Source organism: Eptesicus fuscus, chromosome 14, assembly GCF_027574615.1.
Source record: "Eptesicus fuscus isolate TK198812 chromosome 14, DD_ASM_mEF_20220401, whole genome shotgun sequence".
Classification (NCBI taxonomy): Eukaryota; Metazoa; Chordata; class Mammalia; order Chiroptera; family Vespertilionidae; genus Eptesicus; species Eptesicus fuscus.
The window spans coordinates 80,142,432-80,164,252 of record NC_072486.1 but is presented as its reverse complement, the minus strand read 5'-3'; positions in this window follow the sequence as shown (position 1 = coordinate 80,164,252).

The window sequence follows — 21,821 nt, the reverse complement described above, 5'->3', positions numbered from 1 at the left end:
AGACAGAGATAGATATATAGTAGACAGACAGTAAGTAAGGGGAGTGACAGAGACAGAGAAAAGGACAGAGAAAGATGATAGATATACAAGATGAGTTTCAAACAAGATGATTTTTAAATTTTTTAACAAAACCACTCCCAACTCCTTTTCTTTAAACCCCTCATCTCGGGGCTATAGCAGAAGTTAGTTAACAGACTCTTTGCAGGGAAGACCTTAGGTACAGGATAGCTCCAATTACACTGCCAGTGTGTAGCGAGAGGGGAGGGCAGTTCGGATTCATTCTTTAACATCCACAAGTACCAGTAGTTTATTACAAAACTAGTGCGGCAACTTGAAGAAAATTCTAATTTAAAAGATTAATGTAAAATCACTATTATCATTTTAGGTCCTGTTCCTTAACCTCTTAGTGGTTCTGAACACAAGTAGAAAACTTAATAAAAAAAAATCTACATTGTTTTAAGGATGATTCCTCTTTATCTAAACACTAGAGGCCCGGTGCATGAAAATTCATGCACTGGATGGGGCGTCCCTCAGCCTGGCCTGCCCCCTCTCACAGTCTGAGAGCCCTCAGGGTCAGGAGGTGACCTGGTAATTAGGGGAAGACAACGCCCCATCACACCTCTGCTGCTGCCATTGCTGGCAGTGCAAGTCTCAGCCGGCCCTGGTTACCTGAGCCTCAGGTGGTCCTGGGCGGCTAGGCAGCTGCCATCTGAGGCTTGCCTGTGCCTCGGGCCAGCCCTGGGCGGCTGGGGGGCTAAAGGGACTGGGGAACTCTGGAGGCAGGTGCGAAGTGGCCTTGCCATGCATCTGCCACCCCGGTGGGGCTGAGGGGACTGGGCACAGCCATCTTGTGGCTCTGGGCGCCTCCATCTTTGAGGGTGTGACAGTCAATTAGCATATTCTCTCCTTATTGGCTATGGGTGCCACCATCTTTGAGGACAGGGCAGTCAATTAGCATATTCCCTCTTATTGGCTGTGAGTGCCACCATCTTTGAGGGCGGGGCAGTCAATTAACATGTTCCCTCCTTATTGGCTGTGGGTGCCGCCATCTTTGCAATGGCGTGAGGGTCAATTAGCATATTTCCTCTTTATTAGATAGGATTGACTCACACACAATATGCACAATCTTCTTAGATCACATGGAGAACCTAGCCATGAGCCGTCTGAGCTGAGCCACGGGAACACAGGGTGGCCCTTATTGTCTCCGACAGGTACCGCTGATGAGACCACAGCACAGGCGACAAAGCCTCTCGGTCCTCCCAGGGGTGTGTCCTCTCTGTAAGTTCCTCCCAAGCCCTGGGAGCAGGAGGCAGGACCTGTGCACCAGGACCTTAAATCAGAGGCACCACACGCAGGGTCTCCCCCATTTGTGCTGTCACTGAACACCTGCCACTTAGAGGGTCAACCACAGACCAGCATCATCACCTGGGAGCTTGTGCGACGCAGACTCAGACCAAACCGTCACAGCAAAATTGCACAGGCAGAGCTGAAGGAGCAAGGAAGACTTTACTCAAGGCTGTTGCAATACGGGAGGGAGATTTAGTCCGAGGCCCAGAGAGTCCTCAAGCCCTGGGGAAGGTGTTGGAGGCTGGTCATGTCATGGGACCCTCTGTGCTGGCTGATCCGCACTTACTGACCTTGGGCTCCTCCCCTTTCACAGGACTGGGAAATAGGGGCGTGTCTTTCTTTCCTTCCTACTTTCTTTATTACTGTTTAGCTTTATTTTATTTTTTAACTCTTTTTATTGTTGACACTACCACAGATGCCTCCCATCCCCACCCTTAGCCCTCCTCCTCCCAGCCCCTAACCCCCTTCCCTCTGGCCCTTCACCACACTGTTGTCTGTGTCTATGAGTTATGCATGGGATGTTCTTTGGCTACCCTGTCACCTTCTTTCATCCAGCCCCACCCCACGCCGACAGCTGGCCAGTCTGTTCCATGCTTCCATGCCTGTGTCTATGTTGTTCATCAGTTTATTTTGTTCATAGGCTCCGTCTTTAACTGAGATCAGATGGTATTTGTCTTTCACTCACTGGCTTATTTCACTCAGGACGTGATCTCTCTCTCGATGATGGCATCTCCTCGGGAAAGCCGGTCCTGGGCATAAAACCAGCACGGGGCTGGAAGACTCGCATCTCAAGGGGCAGAGCAGACGGTAGTGCAAGCTCTGAGGCAGGGAGCAGCGCCCGCGGTGAGGGGGAGCTATCTGAGGCCCAGTCGAGCAGGAGGCAATGCCAAGGCCACCCTGTCACCATTCAGACCTGCTATCGGCTCCATGCAGGTGGGCCCGAGAACCTGTGGTTTTGTTGGTTTTTAAAAAATATGTCTTTGTTGTTGTTGTTGTTAATCCTCACCCAAAGATATTTTTCCATTGGTTTTTAGGGAGAGTGGAAGACAGAGGGAGAGAAACATTGATGGGAAAGAAACACATCGCTTGGTTGCCTCCTGCACAAGCCCCAACCAGGGCCCAGGCTGGGAAGGAGCCTGCAACCAAGGTACGTGCCCTGGACCGGAAGCAGACCCTGGACCCTCTAGTCTGCAGGCCGACACTCCATCCACTGAGCCAAACCGGCCAGGGCAGTGTTTTAACAAGCTGCCAATGTTTCCAAACGGTGCCAAACTTCCCATTCTTAGACCCCAAGTCGCTGGGAACCTGGTTATAAATGCTCTGAGCTTCACAGGCGTCGTTTTGATGAACTAGCTTCCCTACAAGGCAGGCGAGGGGGAAGATCGGCGGTGACTCTCGTTGCTAAAGAACAAAATTCCATCATCTTATTAAGCGGTCCATGCATCGGGCAGCATCCCATCCAGCAACGAGAGGGCTGCGCAGAGGGCCTGCGCAGAATAGAAGGATTTCATAGGCAGAAGAGTGGGGCAAGGACATTATTCAGCAAAGAGGCGGCTGCGGGTCAGGAGGACACCCGCTTTGGGAGGAAAGGGACCTGCAGCCCTTGCCCCGCAGGTGGCCTCACTGTGCTGATGAGGGCCCCTCAGCTCGGCGGTTGCAAGGTCACGTTCTTGGGAGAGGTTGGACGCTGCGTTACCCTCGGTTTGCTGTCCTCCTGGGGGCTGTTAGTTCGTTTTTACACCCCGTTAGCCTGAAGGAGGTAACGCCCAGCCAAGAATTCAGAGGAGCCTGGTTTTTGCGCGTTTGGTGTTGTTTCAGTGAGAACCCACCAAGAAAATGCGCCATCTTTCCGACAGGAACTTCCCTTCCCCGGGGCCCTGGAGGCCGGACTTTGATAAGGCGATGTTTCCTCGTGAGCGTTCTCTGCAGCTTTCAGCACATTAAGGGTGTTCCTTTCCTAATGCTACAGGGACGTGTTCTTTATAGGCGCCGTGAGTCCCAGGATGAGGAATAATTGAAGCTCGCTGGCTGTACCTGAGTGGGCTGAGTCTTGCCACAGGAAAGCAATGGGCTGACAATTAAAATGCTAATCCAGGGCTCGCCCCAGCTGGGCGCTCCTGCCAAACCCAGGGAGCGGCTGCAGCACAACCCACAGCAGCTGGGCCGGACTGAACTCAGAGCCCAGTGACTGACCAGAGCTGCGGGTAACGCTGCAGACGGCTGGCCAGTGGAAACCAACAGCACGGTAACAAAGGAACTGGCTGCTCTGATGCAGACTAAAACTGCACTTAATATAGAAGCCATCGATTCATCAGCGCGGCAAATAACACTGTAGAAACACACTTTTTGTAACTGTAATGAGGAGACGGATGGTGACGAAGCATTGTGGTAATCGTTTTACAACACACGTATCAGAAGTCATTATGCTGCATAGGTTAAGCTTACACAGAGCTGTATGTCAATTTATATTTCAATAAAATGGGGGGGGGGGGACCATAAGAGATGTTTTACCAATGAAAAGTAGCAATAACAATAATGAAAGAATTGACTGTTATGATACAAACCAAATTATTCTCAATGATCTGAGTGTAGTCAGCTCCATCGTTAAAACCAGCATCTTGCCCTGGCCGGGAGCTTAGTTGATTAGAGCGTCATCCTGATGCACCAAGGTTTCAGGTTCAATCCCCAGTCAGGGCACATACGAGAATCAACCAATGAATGCAGAAATAAATGGAACAACAGGCCAATGTTTGTCTCTTTCCCTTCCCCTCTCTCTCTAAAATTGATAAATAAAAATGTTTTTAAAAACCAGCACTTTGCCCGGCCAGTTTAGCTCAGTGGTTGAGCATCAACCTATGAACAAGGAGGTCATGGTTCAACTCCTGGCCAAGGTACATACCCAGGTTGCGGGCTCAGTCTCCAGTGTGGGGTGTGCAAGAGGCAGCCAATCAATGATTATCTCTCATCATTATTGTTTCTATCTCTCTCTCTTCCTCCATTCCTCTCTGAAATCAATAAAAATATTTTTTAAAAACCAGCATTGTGAGTTCAGTCCCCTAAGGTTTGCTTTCTGGGAACCCAGCTACAGGAGAAGCTGCAGGCACCACATATGAAGACTTGGGAAACCAGGACATGACTGAGGCCCGTTGCAGGCTGATCTTAGGAACTCTGGAGCTAAACTGAGCCCACTTCATATCCTGACTCTGCCACTGACCTTTGGAAGTTATTTCAGTACTACCTGCCTCAGTTCCTCATCTGTACAATGCAGATGTGAATACCTGCCTCAGTTCCTCATCTGTACAATGCAGATGTGAATGCCTGCCTCAGTTCCTCATCTGTACAATGCAGATGTGAATACCTGCCTCAGTTCCTCATCTGTACAATGCAGATGTGAATACCTGCCTCAGTTCCTCATCTGTACAATGCAGATGTGAATGCCTGCCTCAGTTCCTCATCTGTACAATGCAGATGTGAATACCTGCCTCAGTTCCTCATCTGTACAATGCAGATGTGAATGCCTGCCTCAGTTCCTCATCTGTACAATGCAGATGTGAATACCTGCCTCAGTTCCTCATCTGTACAATGCAGATGTGAATGCCTGCCTCAGTTCCTCATCTGTACAATGCAGATGTGAATACCTGCCTCAGTTCCTCATCTGTACAATGCAGATGTGAATACCTGCCTCAGTTCCTCATCTGTACAATGCAGATGTGAATACCTGCCTCAGTTCCTCATCTGTACAATGCAGATGTGAATACCTGCCTCAGTTCCTCATCTGTACAATGCAGATGTGAATGCCTGCCTCAGTTCCTCATCTGTACAATGCAGATGTGAATAATACCTGCCTCGTAAATTATTGTGAGCGCTAAATGTGGTAACTACAGCAGTCAACACAAGGCATGCTCAGAATGACTTTATATGATGAATTATTAGTACTAGTGGTACTATTAATGTCTCCACACTCTACCCGCCCTGACCTCATGCCCTCATTTGTCCTGTAATCCTGTCTTGGTTGCTGTCTCTGCTTTGAACCTACTCTTGTGTTTTCTCCCCAGAGCCCTCCATCCCTGTTCCATCAGGAATCTCAGCTCCTACCTCACAGCCATGGGCCAGACCCAAGTGACCCCACCCCCACCTTTCCCAGGCAGGAAGGTCGATGTCTTCTTGCCAAACTTTCCTCCTACTGAAGGGAACTTGAGAGCAAGGGTCAATGTAAATCCCAATTCAGTTCAAAAAATATACATCCAGTGTGTGTCGTGGGTAAGGCACTGTGTGGGCACGTGTTGCTGTTCTCACATAGTTCTCTGCTCTAATATTTGATGGGAAGCACATCAGTTTCCCCCACAAAGATGTCCACACCCTCGTCCCTGGAACCTGTCAATATGTTCCCTTGCATGGCTGAGGGTCTTTGTGATCCAGTTAAGATGAGGTCAGACTGGATTGGGGTGGGCCCTAAATCCAATGACTGGTGACCTCATGAAGAAATAGAGACTAGGAGACAGAGACACACACAGACACACACACACACACAAAGGAAAAGGCCATGTGACAACAGAGACAGAGATTAGAGTGATCTATAAGCCAGTGAGCATCAAGGATTGATGGCCACCACCCCAAGTCAGAAGGCAGGAAGGATCCTCCCCTAGAGCCTTCAGAGAGCACATGGCCATGCCAACACCTTGATCTCAAATTGCCAGTCTCCAGAACTGAGAGAACGAATGTCTGTTTTAAGCCACTCAGGTTGTGGTACTTGGCTCTGGCCACCCTAGGAAGAAGCCACTTACCCACTCAAGGCTTTAGAGGATGTAAGTCCCTTAAGCTGTTCCAGCCGAAGCTAATTCAGGATGGAGGCTCCAATGTTAACATCTCCGTGACCAGGAACAGCAGCCGAAACAGCTGACCAAGTGCCCAAGTCATCCTAGAGCTAAGAAGAACCAATCTCTCTCTCTCTCTCTCTCTCTCTCTCTCCTCTCTCTCTCTCTCTCTCTCCTCTCTCAATTTGATCAACATAAAGATATTAGGTGAGGTCATGAAAAGGGATAACACAGTCATGCCGAGTAAGAGAGAATTAGTGGAAACAAAGGACTAATGGACAGACAGACGGAAAAGAAGCCTGAGCGAATAGGCAGAGAGGCTAGAATGAGGTCCAGCTGAGAGCCGTGTCACAGAAGCCAACGCGGAGCTTGAATCATAAATGAGTCAAGTTGGACCAGATCCCACTACCAACGCTGCTGAGAGTTAACTGAGTAAGAAAAAGACTTCAGTCTTGACCTTGAGTTAGTTCTTAGTAAGCATATGCATGAAGCAGCTGGGCAAAACCAATCATATGCTATATCCCTTTGACCTTGGAGAACCTCGTCAAAGTATAAGGATTTCCCCCATAGTCATTAAGGCCCAGCTCTCTGGAATCCTGTGTCATTAGCAGAGCTAGAAACCGTTTTCCTATCCACACAACCTCCAAAAGTCCTGCCCTTTAGAAACTCTTCCCCATCACCTGGTACCAAGAAAATCCCCCAGTGTGGCCCATGAAGTTATCTAGCCAGAATGGAGTAGACCCTCCTCTGGGTGCCCACCTCACCCTCTCTACCCCACTGTTGGATAACAGACGCCCCTGCACTAAAACCATTTGCCTCAGCTGCTGGCGAGCAATCAAGCCAAGAGCAGGAACCCTGTCTTTTTCAACCTCCCCTTCCCACCCCCCACCGTATGCCAGTTACTCTAACAGCACTTGAGTAGACACCATGAAAACCATATCTTTGCGACATCTGTATTTTAGCCATGGAAGCCCCAAAACGACCAACCCCCTGTCTGAACAGTATCCTAGGACACCATCTCTCCTAAACTTCATGTAATTCAGTGCTTCCCCATAATGTGGGAGCCTCCTGCAGGAGGCAGGCACATCGAGTCTATGTAGTTAAAGGAGGACAGAGAAGCAGCTGGACGTCCACAGGAGCTGAGCTCCTCTCCCCGCCACTCCCACTGCTCCAGTCCCAGGAGGGAACCCAGACACAGACACAATCCAACAAACGACCTCAGGCCAATTGAATCAATAGTCCCAGCAAATTAGGTTTTAAAAGGAAAGTGTTTAAAGACCTTTATTAAAAACTGGGATACATTCCTGTTGGGGATAACATTTGAGGACAATTTAGCAAATAGGAGAGAGGAAAGGAAGGAAGCAGCATTCTCTTCAGCTCCCTAAGAAGCCAGTTGTCATTTGAAAATGCTAAACTGCACAGTAAAGACCCTTTCTGTCCCCCTGACCTTTCACCCACGTAAGTGCTTTCCAGGAAGCTATCATCAACCATGTGGAAATCAGCAGCCACAGCAAGAGCACTTGTCTTCCTCCACTAAATCTGAGGGCACAGGCTTCTGTTTGTCAAAGACTGTTGGGAATAACCTGCTGCAGAGCCTCCACAAAAAGAACAAAGAATAGGTCAGGGTGATGGCCCTACTGATTCTGGGTCTATGTCCTTGACTGTGGCTAACCCCTTTGCTTTCCAGCTGTTATCCTATATCAGTGATGGCGAACCTATGACACACGTGTCAGCACTGACACGCATAGCCATTTCTGATGACACACGGCCGCATGCTGAGGATGAAACATTTGCTGCTCCTGAGGATGAGACATTTGCGACTAGAGTCTTGGAGTTAGTTTTTTCCTCAAAGTGACACACTACCCGAGTTATGCTCAGTTTTTTGGCAAAGTTTGACATACCAAGCTCAAAAGGTTGCCCATCACTGTCCTATATAGTAAAAGGCTAATATGCAAATGGACCAAATTATGATGCCCACTGACCTCTAGGGGGCAGATGCTCAACATAAGAGCTGTCCCCTGGTGGTCAGCGCACTCCCACAGGGGGAGCTCCGCTCAGCCAGAAGCTGGGCTCATGGCTGGCGAGTGCATTGGCAGTGGCGGGAGCCTCTCCCACCTCTGGGGCAGTTGAACATCCCCTGAGGGCTCCAGACTGTGAGAGCGCGCAGGCTGTGCTGAGGGACACCACCCTCCCCGCCCCCCCGAGTGCACAAATTTTGTGCACTGGGCCTCTAGTTTATTCATAACACAGTAAATAATGACAGCTATTGTCGGCAGCTCACAGGGATGCTGGGCACGGATTTAAAACTGTACGCTCTTAAGCAAAGGCAATAAATTCTAGCGATACCAACAGCCACCCTTTTTCCACATTTTCACCACTCTGAAGTCAGAATTTCTCATAGTCCTACAAACACTGCCCTACCCCCTCCCGCCACACAATGTGTGGTCCTGCAGTCGCCGTCAGCTAGACTGCCTGGAGTGTGAACGTGCAGAGCCAGCCTGGCTGCTCGCCCGTCCTCCCTACCTGTGGGTAGCACGCATTCTGCATCCTACCCTGTTGGGTAGCACGCTTTCTCCATCCTACCCTGTGGAGTATGATTGCTGGTTAAGAAGTCTTCAGAACAATGGCACGTGGAGGGAGAGGGTGTTCTGACCTTTCTGCTCAATCTAATCTAATAATAGACAAATATGCAAATTGACCACACCTTCGCTACACCTAAGCCACGCCCACCAACCAACCAGGACGAGTATGCAAATTACCCCAACAAAGATGGCGGCTAATTTGCATATCAAGACAGCATCGAAAGAAGCCAAGAGCTGCAGAAGGGAGTAAAGCTTCGAAGAAGCAAGCAAGCTGCGGGGGAGGAGAAGGGAGGAGTGAAATCAGGGCCGGGGGCGAAGGGAAAAGTAGGCGGGCTGGAGGAGAAGGCGGGGTGGGCGACAAGGGAGGAACGGAGGCGGGGTAGAGTGCAGCAGGAAATCCTATTGCAGGATTTTTCCTGCAACGGGAACGCTAGTTTTTTATAAACCTAGAACTGCTCTGGAAAAAAGAAAAGTCTACCAATAAATAAAATTAGTGTATTAAAAACAAAGATGACGAAACCATCAACAAAATGAAAAGACAACCCACTAAATGGGAGAACATAGTCGCTGATACATCTGATAAGGGCTTAATATCAAAAATATATAAGGAATTTATAAAACCTAACATCAAAAACACCCAAACATCCCATTAGTAAGTAGGCAGAGCACCTGAATAGGCATTTCTCCAAAGAGGACAGACAGATGCCAATAGACATATGAAAAGATGCTCAACATCACTAATCATCAGAGAGATGCAAATTAAAAACACAGTACCATCTCACACCTGTCAGAATGGCTATCTTCAACAAATCAACAAACAAGTGCTGACGAGGATGCGGAGAAAAAGGAACCCTCGTGCACTGCTGGTGGGAGTGCAGACTGGTGCAGCCACTGTGGAGAACAGTGTGAAGCGTCCTCACAAAACTAAAACTGGGACTACCTTATGACCCAGTGATTCCACTTCTGGGAATATATCCGAAGAAACCCGAAACACTAATTTGAAAGGATATATGCACCCCTATGTTCATTGCATCATTATTTACAATAACCAAGATTTGGAAACAGCCCACATGCCCATCAGTAGATGAGTGGATAAAAAAAAGCTGTGGTACATTTACACAATGAATTCTACTCAGCTTTAAAAAGGAAAAAAAGAAAAAGGAAATCTTACCTTTTGCGACAGCATGGATAGACCTGGAGAGTATTATGCTAAGTGAAATAAGCCAGTTAGAGAAAGACAAGTACCATATGAGTTCACTTATATGTGGAATCTAATGAACAAAATAAACTGACAAAGTTGAGACAGACTGACAGGTGTCAGGGGAGGGGGTTGGGGGCTGGGTGAGAAGGGTGAAGAGATTAAGCAAAGAAAAAAAAGAAAGACTCATGGACACAGACAACAGTATGTCGATTGCCAGAGGGAAGGCGGTTGCGGGGAGGTAGAAGAGGGTAAAGGAGGGGAAAATGGTGATGGAAGTGAGGCAGGACAGTAAGAAGCTAGGAAATTTCCTGGGCAAGTGGGATGGGGAAACTGAGACGAGAAAATTACGCAAGGCCAGTCTGTTTGGCTGGCTTGCAGCCAGCTTGTGAGTCACAAGACCTTCTCCTCCCCAACCAAGGACACTTGAGAGCAAAGGGTTTGTACCCTCCTCTCTAACCAGAGGATACATAGCTTACATCACCCTGGTCTGGGAAGCAGAGCTCAAAGTCTCAATTCATGCCATTTGCGCCAGCTAAACCCAAGGGCAGATGAAGTCAGGGAACAAATAACAAAAGCCCATTAAAGCCACACAGACCTAAGATAACAGTAAAACAGGCCAAAAATAATCCAAACCCCCCCCCCCCCATACACTCATTTTGATGCATCAGCATGTTAAACATGCACCTGGGAAGCTGATGAACATTTTGCTGAAACACTCCCCGTAAGATGCCCACCTGCAGGGGGGAAAAAGGACAGAAAGCCCTTAGGACAAAAACGCACTGCTTTAGAGCAGGCCCATGTCCCCACATTTTATTTCTTCCTAAACTCTAAGGGGCCCCGTGAGAGACTGCAGCCAGCAGGGCAGTGGGCAGTGGCAGCTGGACCGGGGCTCGGCCCCTGACCCTGTCCCCAAGGCCCCCTTCCCCCTGACGTCCCAGGGCGCTGAAGCAGCCCGCCTTGGCTCACTCCTTTCCTGTAACGTTTCTAAAGCCAAAGCCGCCCCGCTGGGCGCTCTGCGGTGCCTCTTCCCCCTAAACCCTTCCTTGCCTCCTGCCCAGCTTTAGTAAGCGCCCTCTCGCCGTCACCGGGAAGTCTTTCCTGCACCAAGGCAAGAACCCACACACTGCAGGCCGGCCCGAGGCAGACCCGCTGCGGGCAGGTGTCTGTCTGGTGGCGGGAGGACTTGACTTGGGGTGGTGAGCACACGGTATATTGACAGATGAACTGGAATTGTACACCTGAAACCTATATAATTTTATTAACCAATGTCACCCCAATCAATTCAATTTAAAAAAACACAAAGATGACAATTCTGAGTTCAAACAGGAAGGGAACAGCCAGAAGCAAATGTCATATCAGCAAAACAAAAATTCATCGTCAGAAGAAGGCGCACCAGCACCCAAACATGCAAAGCGGGCCCGGGAGAGGGACTTGGAGAAACACACGGCACACGGGGGAGCCCCGGTCCTCGCTGCGCCTCTGCCCACCTGCTCCCGGCACAGAGGGGCGCCCTGTGCAGGGTAGTCACCCTGAGTCTGCAAGCGACTCACAGGAGTCAGGCCCCAACTGAAAATGTTTCAGGACTATCTCCGCCCACTTGACTGAGGTTTTCTTTCTCAGACATTCCCAGGATGATAAGTGGGATGTGGGAGGGGGGTATCTAAGTAAGGCTAAAGTGTCTCTCAATGCACGTAGTATAAAAAGGCTAAAATAGCTCTCAATGCGTCTAGTTAAAAGGCTAACATATCTCTCAATGCGTGTGTATAAAAGTCTGGAGAGGAATCGTGAAGTGATTAGCAGGCAGACTCTCCTTTTCCTGAGACCAACGGAGGCGGCTCCAGACAGCGGCCGGGACGCGAATTCAGTGACATGTCCCCACATGGCCACAGGCGCGAACGAAGCTCAGTGCTCTGTCGCCCCTCTCTGGGCGGGGGGCTGTCTGCATGTGTGAGTAGCTTGTCTTTACCGTGAATGTGAACAGACAGCCTTCGATCCCAGGGGCCCTGCAGACAATGTGCGCTCATCACCACACCCAGTCTCCGCGAGTGACACGGCTGCCAACTTTGAGGACATTCAAAGGCTCTGATGGGGAAACGTCTAACTTATATATGACTGTCCAGCCACTGCTGCACGCTTGAATCTAACACAAAATAATACGGAATGTCAAATAAAATAAACTTTTTAAATATTTAATAAAATATAAAATCTAAATTTTTCCTAAGCCATGGTAGTCCCATTAGAGTAACTACACAATACCACCCAAAGGGACACTGGGCAGGGCCAACATGTGTTTGCACACATCAGTTTTGATCTCTCTCTTTAAAAAGAAAAGTCTGGAAAATAATCCAAAATAAAAGGCTGATGACATCATACATCTCCCAAAATGGAGACCTGCCCTACCCACATCGCCTCCGCCTCTCACCCCCTCCTCTCACGTTACTAAAATCTAACCAGAGCACTGACAAGGGACTGGAATGCTAGTCGCCAAGGATACCTGACTGCTGACGACTGAACAAACCCCAAAGCCAGAGAGAACCAGGGGGCTCTGTGCCGGTCCTCAGGGAAGCGATAAGCATTTTCCGAAGGGCAGCTCCCGTTCCTCACAATGACGTCAGAGACAGAGCTCCTAAGCCTGAATTCCTGGCCTCATCTCCTGGGGTGGAGGTAACAAATTGCCACCAACTTGGGGCGTAAAGCAAATGCTCTCGCAGCTCTGATGACAGAGTCTCCGCTGGGCCTCGTGGGGCCACAGCGCGGTGTGGGCAGGGCCACCGTCTGTCCCCTCCTCCATCCCCAAAGCCAGCAACATAGCTCCTCCCGCCTTCGCCCGCTGCACCTCTGTCAGGTCCCTATGGTGACAGGTAGGGCCACTCAGATACCCCGGGACACTCCCCCCAGGCAGGATGCCTGCTGAGCCCTTCCACGATGGAACACTCACAGGCCGGGGTCTCTGCGGGGCCCTCAGCAGCTGACCGCCCCCTCCAAGACCAGGAGCTCCTCAGGGGCAAGGCTGCCTTTCAGACCCTCTGCTTTGGGCCGCCTTCCAGTGCCTGCCTGGTAGCATTGATAGTGCTCAACCAAGTTTGCTGAACGAATGAGTGAAGGCCCTACCCCTACTTCCACACTTACTGCCTGACTTTTGGGTTTCCATGGCTACTGCTTGCTCACTTTTTTATGCAAATCTACAACTTGCTTTATACCCTGTTTTGCATAATAGCTTTTAAACGATGAGGCATTCATCTTATCTCAGAGTTGCCGTCAAACTCTGGCTTTCCATGGTTTCGGAATGAAGATTTACCGTACCTTTTTCTATTTTCATCCATCTTCTTTGTTTTTCCAATCATCCTATAAATTTTCTCAAAACACCTGTCCCAGGTTCACCAGGCCCTAGTGGAAACTATGTGTCCCGGTCACATGGCTTCGTCCAATCAGAATTACTCCGCATCATATTTCCATTGCGAGTCGGTTTAATCATCCCTTCTGCTGGGCAAGTTCGGCTTTGGATAAATCAAAGCAGCATTGCAATGAGTCAAGGACAGACTAACTTCCTGGGAAGAAAATTTCACTCTGCAAATATATTGCTTTCTGAGTCATACATAAGGGCCACTGACAGTATCTCTCGCCTTAATTAGAAATTCAAAATTTCACAAGGAAAAATGGGCCTGCCGACAGAGGACTCTTAGCTCATCTCACAGAATCCTTTTTTGAGTATAATTTTTTTCATCATAAATTTGTCCTGGTTAACCCAAGGAGACTTGTGGGTTTTGATTTGTATGACCAAACATCTTAAATCTCCCTGTTAACTGCTGACAAGAGAAGAGGATCTGGAAGGCCCAGAATTCACTTTTTTTTTTTTTTTGGCTTTGGCATTTCCCACCAGTGGCTATCAAGTTGATGTTGCCAACTTTGATCACTTTGTTTGGACATGAGAATCTAAAAAGGACAACAGATGGCATTAGCTCATCCATCCTGTGAGTCTGAGCCGCAGACAGCAGTGCATGAGGTGGGGAGGGCAGCAGGGGCCAGGAGCAAGAGGAGGCTGGGAGCAGTTTCAGAGAGTAATGGGAACCACAATATGCACGGGGCAGAGTGCACCCTCCGGAGATGCCCACGGCAATATAGCCAGTCCTTGGACCCCACCCAGCCACCATATTTGTAGGAAGCCCAGACCACATGGAGAATGTTCCAGCCAAGTGTCCCAGGCAGGGTTTCAGCCAAACCCAGCATCAACAACCAGGTATGTGAGTGAGGGAGCAGTGAGTGTGCGGTCTTCAGACAATTCCAGCCCTTAGGCTTCAAGCCGCCCCAGCTGCTGTTGAATGGGGTGAACATCACTATCCCCAGGAAGTCCTGCACAAATTTCAGATTCATGGTCAAAATACATGTTCATTTTTTGAGCCTCTAAGTTTGTGGGTAATTTGTTCCGTGCCAGAGAGAAAGCTGCTCTTGGAGGGAAAAGGTGCCCCTGTGTGTGGCCTTCAGCCTGAGGACCGCCAGGCAGCCTCAGATGGCCCTGCTGTCGGGAGCACACTTGACCATCGGGGCTGTCCAGCCTCGAACCTAGACATCGAAAGGAAGGAGAGTCTGGGAACTGGCTCACTAGCTATGCTGAGCACATTCTGGGGAAGCGCTGCGGTGCTTCAGAATGGTGTGGCATGCTCATTTCCCACACTCATGGGAATCTGCCTGTACTGCAGGCATTTGTGCACAGAAGGGACCACAGGACCGACAATTCTCATCCTCTCTGCTTGATTCAAGGCCAGAGTTCACACTCAGAGGCCACAAATAAATGTTTCCTGAGTAAATGAACAAAGGAATGCTACATAAATAGGCCACTGTGCTCTCTCTTTTTTTTAAGAGTTATCATTTCCTGAGCACATCCTACATGCCAAGCATGTTCCGAGGGGCTTTTCATCTAGCATCTCTTTAATACAGCAACTCAAAGAAGTGAACATTATTTTTTTACTTTTTATTGATTTTATTGGGGTGACATTGGTTTATAAAATTATATAGGTTTCAAATGTATATTGCATTGTGTGTTCAGCACCCAACTCTAGGTCATCATTTTCTCCAAGATTGTGCCATTGACTAGTCAGGTGAAAGAAAGTGTGGCCCCTCTCTTTAGTTTTCTTAATTAAATCTAGCTAGACTGCAAGCTGAGCATAACTCAAAGAAGTCAGGTCAAGTCTAAGTCTGATCTCAACTCTGCTGTTTATAATGTCTGTAACCTTGGAAAATCCACTAACATCCCACAGAATGTGAATAACAGTGGGTGTGGGGATGGAATGAGAATTATTTAGCCAAGTGCCTGACACACAGAAAAATTTCAATGCTCATCAGTTATGATCAAGTGTCCAGTTTTTGTTTGTTTGTTTGTTTTTAATACTTTTATTGATTTTTTTTTAGAGAGAGAGAAACATCAATGTGAGAGCAGAACATCAGTCGGCTGCCTCCTGCAGGCCCCCTACTGGGGATCCATCTTGCAACCCAGGCATGTGCCCTGACTGGGAATCAAACTGGCAACCTTCTGGTGCACAGGATGACACCCAACCAATGAGCCACACTGGCCAGGGCGAGTATCCAGTTGTTGAGCAAGCGAGCTGTTCTCCCACATGCCTTCAGGAATCAGGTTCTTACAAATGGCAGTTAGACTCTTTCTCTGAGTAACTATACTATTTCCCAGAAGAGAAATAATGTGCTCACTCTATAATAATTACTAGAGGCCCGGTGCATGAAATTTGTGCATGGGAGCGGGGGTCTCCTCAGCCCAGCCTGCACCCTCTCCAATCCGGGACCCCTCAGTGGATGTCCAACTGCCGGACATCCCTCTCACAATCTGGGACCACTGGCTTCTAACTGCTCACCTGCCTGCCTGCCTGATCACCCCTAACTGCCTCTGCCTGCTGGCCTGATCACCCCTAACTGCCCCCCCCCTGCCAACCTGGTCACCCCCAACTGCCCCCCCTGCCAGCCTGGTCACCCCCAACTACCCCCCCACTGGCCTGGTCACCCCCAACTTCCCCCCTCCTGCCGGCCTAGTCACCCCCAACTGCCCCCCCTCGCTGGCCTGGTCACCCCCAACTGCCCCCCCTGCCAGCCTGGTCACCCCCAACTGCCCCCCACTGGCCTAGTCACCCCCAACTGCCCCCCCACTGGCCTGGTCACCCCCAACTGTCCCCCCTCGCTGGCCTGATCGCCCCTAACTGCCCCCCCTGCCAACCTGGTCACCCCCAACTGCCCCCCTCTGCCGGCCCGGTCTCCCCTAACTGCCCCCCCTCCCCTGCCGGCCTGGTCGCCCCACACAGCATGCTGTTCAGGCATCCATCTGGTCATTTAGGTCATGACGGCCCCTGGCTTTTTATATACTAGGATTACACTAGAGGCCCAGTGCAAGAAACTTGTGTATGGCAAGGAAGGGGGTTCCTCAGCCCAGCCTGCAACCTCTCACAATCCAGGACCTTTCAGGTGATATCTGGCTGCTGGTTTAGGCCTGATCCAGGGCCTAAACTGGCAGTTGGACATCCCTCTCACAATCTGGGACCGCTGGCTCCGAACTGCTCACCTGCCTGCCTGCCTGCCTGCCTGATCACCCCAATCACTCTGCCTGCCTGCCTGATCACCCCTAACAACTCACCTGCCTGCCTGATCACCCCTAACTGCCTCTGCCTGCCTGCCTGATTGCCCCTAACCACTTGCCTGCCTGCCTGATTACCCCTAACTACTTGCCTGCCTGCCTGCCTGATTCCCCTTAACCACCTCTGCCATTGCCCCTGCTGCCGTGGCTTCATCCAGAAGGACGTCCGGAATGACGTCCAGAAGGTTGTTTGGCTGTCCAGTCCAATTAGCATATTATGCTTTTATTATTATAGATTTACAAAGTATAAGGACATTATTCTGAGTTATAAATATTATTTTATATAGAGAGAAAGGGAGAGGGATAGAGAGATAGAAAAATCGATGATGAGGTATTTTTAATCTTCCAGTTAACCCCAGGAGCTAAGTCTCATGTTCATCCTTAATTTACAGATGAGGAAAACAGAGACATTAAATAACTTGCAAGGTCACACAGCTGATAAGTAGCAAAGACTCATTCCAAGACTATCCGACCATAGTGCTGCTCTCAACCCACAGCATCCAGCTCCCTCCTCATGACTTCTGTTCAGTTACCCCACACAGAATGCATCCGGCTTGTGTTTTCATGCCTCAGGAGAAGAAAACAAGGTGTATCATCTTCAGGCACCAGCCAAACCATTAGAAATAACACTCTTCCCTCTGTTTGTGCCTCAATCCAGTCAGGAAATGCCCAAAAGAAATTTAAGAAAGGAGAAAAAATGCTTAAAATGTTTGATCACCTAGAAGTCTACATGGCTTACGCGAGCCTCCAACTAAAAGTAATTGTTGGATCTGATTTACGATTTCGAAGGGGTAAGTGAGTTCCCTCCGGTTGCAGCCAAACTGAAACTGGCCCCACTGGCCCGTTATCTTTCAACCTGTTCCACTGAAAACAACCAAAAACCTGCAGGAAAACAACTTCAAATGTCCTGCTGCTGTGACTCTCACCGCACCCGAGGAAAGCTGCTTTCACTGATTTCAGAAAAACACTCTCTTCCGTAAGCGTGCAAGGTGGGAACAGGGCAGGCGCCAGGTAGGCAGCACGCAGTGGGCGGATGAGGTTCCTGGCACATGTGCAAGTCAGGCCCTGCTGGCTCTGGGAATCCACATGCAGAAACTCTCAGACAGTCCACCAGGAGAGAGATGCGGGAGCCAAGGGCAGGGACGTGGGGAGCACACGGAGCAGTGGTAGTGGTGGTGGTTGTTGTGGCTATAGTAGTAGTGATAGTAGTAGTGGTAGTAACAGTGGTAGTAATACTAGTGGTACTCATGGCAGTAGTAGTGGTGGTAATACTAGTGGTAGTAGTGGTTAGTGGTGGTGGTAATGGCGGTAGTAATACTAGTGGTACTAGTGGTGATAGTGGTGGTGGTAACAATGGCAGTAGTACTAGTGGTGGTAGTGGTGGTGGTATCAGTGGTATTAGTACTAGTGGTACTAGTGGTGGTGGTGGTAACCGTAGCAGTAGTACTAGTGGTACTAGTGGTGGTAGTGGTGGTGGTGGTAACAGTGGCAGTAGTACTAGTGGCACTAGTGGTGGTAGTGGTGGTGGTAACAGTGGCAGTAGTACTAGTGGCACTAGTGGTGGTAGTGGTGGTGGTAAAAGTGGTAGTAGTACTAGTGGTGGTAGTGGTGGTAGTGGTGGTGGTAACAGTGATAGTAGTACTAGTGGTGGTAGTGGTGGTGGTAAAAGTGGTAGTAGTACTAGTGGTGGTAGTGGTGGTAGTGGTAGTGGTAACAGTGGTAGTAGTACTAGTGGTGGTAGTGGTGGTGGTAACAGTGGTAGTAGTGCTAGTGGTGGTAGTGGTGGTAGTGATGGTGGTAACAGTGGTAGTAGTACTAGTGGTGGTAGTGGTGGTGGTAACAGTGGTAGTAGTACTAGTGGTACTAGTGGTGGTAGTGGTGGTAGTGGTGGTGGTAACAGTGGTAGTAGTACTAGTGGTGGTAGTAGTGGTAGTGGTGGTGGTAACAGTGGTTGTAGTACTAGTGGTGGGAGTGGTGGTGGTAACAGTGGTAGTAGTACTAGTGGTGATAGTGGTGGTAGTGATGGTGGTAACAGTGGTAGTAGTACTAGTGGTGGTAGTGGTGGTGGTAACAGTGGTAGTAGTACTAGTGGTGGTAGTAGTGGTAGTGGTGGTGGTAACAGTGGTTGTAGTACTAGTGGTGGGAGTGGTGGTGGTAACAGTGGTAGTAGTACTAGTGGTGATAGTGGTGGTAGTGATGGTGGTAACAGTGGTAGTAGTACTAGTGGTGGTAGTGGTGGTGGTAACAGTGGTAGTAGTACTAGTGGTACTAGTGGTGGTAGTGGTGGTAGTGGTGGTGGTAACAGTGGTAGTAGTACTAGTGGTGGTAGTAGTGGTAGTGGTGGTGGTAACAGTGGTTGTAGTACTAGTGGTGGGAGTGGTGGTGGTAACAGTGGTAGTAGTACTAGTGGTGATAGTGGTGGTAGTGATGGTGGTAACAGTGGTAGTAGTACTAGTGGTGGTAGTGGTGGTGGTAACAGTGGTAGTAGTACTAGTGGTACTAGTGGTGGTAGTGGTGGTAGTGGTGGTGGTAACAGTGGTAGTAGTACTAGTGGTGGTAGTAGTGGTAGTGGTGGTGGTAACAGTGGTTGTAGTACTAGTGGTGGGAGTGGTAGTGGTAACAGTGGTAGTAGTACTAGTGGTGATAGTGGTGGTAGTGATGGTGGTAACAGTGGTAATAGTACTAGTGGTGGTAGTGGTGGTGGTAACAATGGTAGTAGTACTAGTGGTACTAGTGGTGGTAGTGGTGGTAGTGGTGGTGGTAAAAGTGGTAGTAGTACTAGTGGTGGTAGTGGTGGTAGTGGTAGTGGTAACAGTGGTAGTAGTACTAGTGGTGGTAGTGGTGGTGGTAACAGTGGTAGTAGTGCTAGTGGTGGTAGTGGTGATAGTGGTGGTGATAACAGTGGTAGTACTGCTAGTGGTACTAGTTGTGGTAGTGATGGTGGTAACAGTAGTAGTAGTGCTAGTGGTACTAATGGTAGCAGTAGTGGTGGTGGCAACAGTAGTAGTAGTACTAGTGGTACTAGTGGTGGTAGTGGTGGTGGTAACAGCAGTAGTAAGTACTAGTGGTGGTAGTGGTGGTGGTAACAGTAGTAGTAGTGCTAGTGGTACTAGTGGTGGTAGTGGTGGTGGTAACAGTAGTAGTAGTGCTATTGGTACTAATGGTAGCAGTAGTGGTGGTGGCAACAGTAGTAGTAGTAGTAGTACTAGTGGTGGTGGTAACAGTAGTAGTAGTGCTAGTGGTACTAATGGTAGCAGTAGTGGTGGTGGCAACAGTAGTAGTAGGTACTAGTGGTGGTAGTAACAGTGGTAGTAGTGCTAATGGTACTAGTGGTGGTAGTGGTGGTGGTAACAGTAGTAGTAAGTACTAGTGGTGGTAGTGGTGGTGGCAACAGTAGTAGTAGTAGTACTAGTGGTACTAGTGGTGGCAGTGGTGGTGGTAACAGTAGTAGTAAGTACTAGTGGTGGTAGTGGTGGTGGTAACAGTAGTAGTAAGTACTAGTGGTGGTAGTGGTGGTGGTAACAGCAGTAGTAAGTACTAGTGGTGGTAGTGGTGGTGGTAACAGTAGTAGTAGTGCTAGTGGTACTAATGGTAGCAGTAGTGGTGGTGGCAACAGTAGTAGTAGTAGTACTAGTGGTGGTAGTGGTAGTGGTAACAGTAGTAGTAAGTACTAGTAGTAGAGGTACTAGTGGTAGCAGTAGTGGTGGTGGCAACAGTAGTAGTAGTAGTACTAGTGGTACTAGTGGTGGCAGTGGTGGTGGTAACAGTAGTAGTAAGTACTAGTACTAGAGGTACTAGTGGTGGTGGTGACAGTAGTAGTACTAGAGGTAGTAGTAGTAGTAGTAGTGGTGGTGGTAACAGTAGTAGTAAGTACTAGTAGTAGAGGTAGTAGTGGTAGCAGTAGTGGTGGTGGCAACAGTAGTAGTAGTAGTACTAGTGGTGGTAGTGGTGGTGGTAACAGTAGTAGTAAGTACTAGTACTAGAGGTACTAGTGGTAGCAGTAGTGGTGGTGGTAACAGTAGTAGTACTAGAGGTACTAGTGGTAGCAGTAGTGGTGGTGGTAACAGTAGTAGTAAGTACTAGTAGTAGAGGTACTAGTGGTAGCGTAGTGGTGCTGGTGACAGTCTAGTGGGAAGACAAGTCAGCGCAGTGACTCAGAACCATTATACAGGCGCAGGCCCCGCCCACCCCAGCACTGCCGCCTGGCACTCTGGACTCTGGGGAACTGCCTCCTCCCGCTGACTCAGCTCAGTCGCCTGAGGATTTCTGAATCTTGCTGACTTTCTCCCCACATCTCTGCCGGGCTTGTTGGCTGCACTGTCTCCCGACAGTGAGCCTAGAACACAATGCAGACTAGCCAATGCCGTTTCTGCCCTAGCGAGTTTGGCTCAGTGGATAGAGTCAGCCTGCGGACTGAAGGGCTCCAGGTTCAGTTCCTGATCAGCCCCGGGTTGTGGGCTCCATCCCCAGTGTGGGGCGTGAAGGAGGCAGCTGGTCAATGATCCTCTCTCATCATTGCTGTTTCTATGTCTCTCTCCCTCTCCCTTCCTCTCTATACAAATATAGAAAAATAAAAGAGAGAGAAACATTCTTTTTAAAAATGCAGTCTCTAATGCACGTGGGGAGCTCTCTGACACTCCCCCATCCCGAACCCCATCTGTATGAGCTCCCTTCGCAGGCGTCCTGATGGCACCGGACACAGACTGGGAGGACCAGAAAGAAAAAGAAAACTCTGAGGCATAATTTCAAGCCCCAATAAAAAATATTTTTTAAAGCAAACAGGGTATATAATTACCAGGCAGCAAAGCGGGAAGAGAGATTTATTTTACATAGGTTGTGCATATATGACACCACAAAAGACCATGGAAGCCAACATACCAACAAAAGTGCTGTGGCCGGTGAGGCTCAGTTGTTGGAACACCGTCTTGTACACCAACAGGGCATATGTGGGAGGCAGCCAATCGATGTTTCTCTCACTCCCTCTCTCCCTTTTGCGCTCTAAAAAAATCAATAAAATCTTTATTTTGAAAAAGCAGTGGTTTTGTTGGAGAGCTATTTCAGTGCCTCCACTGACTTGTCTCTTGGACTTCAGTTCCAGATCAAGCCAAATCTCCCCATGCTGAGTTCTTCAGTGAGCACCCGCCACCCCCCGGCCCCCCTGCACCGCCCTGTGGTTGGCGGTCAGGGTCAGTCAGCAGGCTCCCGCCACGCTTCGCTCTGACAGCTTCCTCACGCAGGACACA